Below are 493 nucleotides of genomic sequence, written 5' to 3' on the forward strand. Positions count from 1 at the left end.
TTTTTTTTAGTACGTCCCATAGCTGCCTTCCTTATTTAATTATTCATGGCTTTTTTAATGCTTGATAATTTAATTGTATTTTTACTATTACTGATGGGGGGAATAGGGTTACAATGTCATTATATTATACATTGTATTGACCTTGTATTTTTATTGGTTCATTTTAATGTAAGCCGCTTCCATTGTTTGGAGGAGCGGGATATAAATAATAATAATAATAACAACAATAATTTATTTTCTTATAGCTACAACCCTTTCATTTACTAATTGACATTTTGCTGATAAGAATTATGATTTAAGGGATTTTGCCCCTTCAATAAGTTTATATATAGATATCTTTATACTGTATATATATTGCTCATTTTAATGTTTAATATTAATGTTTTAAACTGATTTCTTTATTTTTAAGCAGTCTCTCTCTCTCTCTCTCTCTGTATATATATATATATCAAATTAAAATTAAGAATGTAAAATGAAAAGCCAAAAGGCAATG

Source organism: Sceloporus undulatus, chromosome 7 (genome assembly GCF_019175285.1).
Source record: "Sceloporus undulatus isolate JIND9_A2432 ecotype Alabama chromosome 7, SceUnd_v1.1, whole genome shotgun sequence".
Taxonomy (NCBI): Eukaryota; Metazoa; Chordata; class Lepidosauria; order Squamata; family Phrynosomatidae; genus Sceloporus; species Sceloporus undulatus.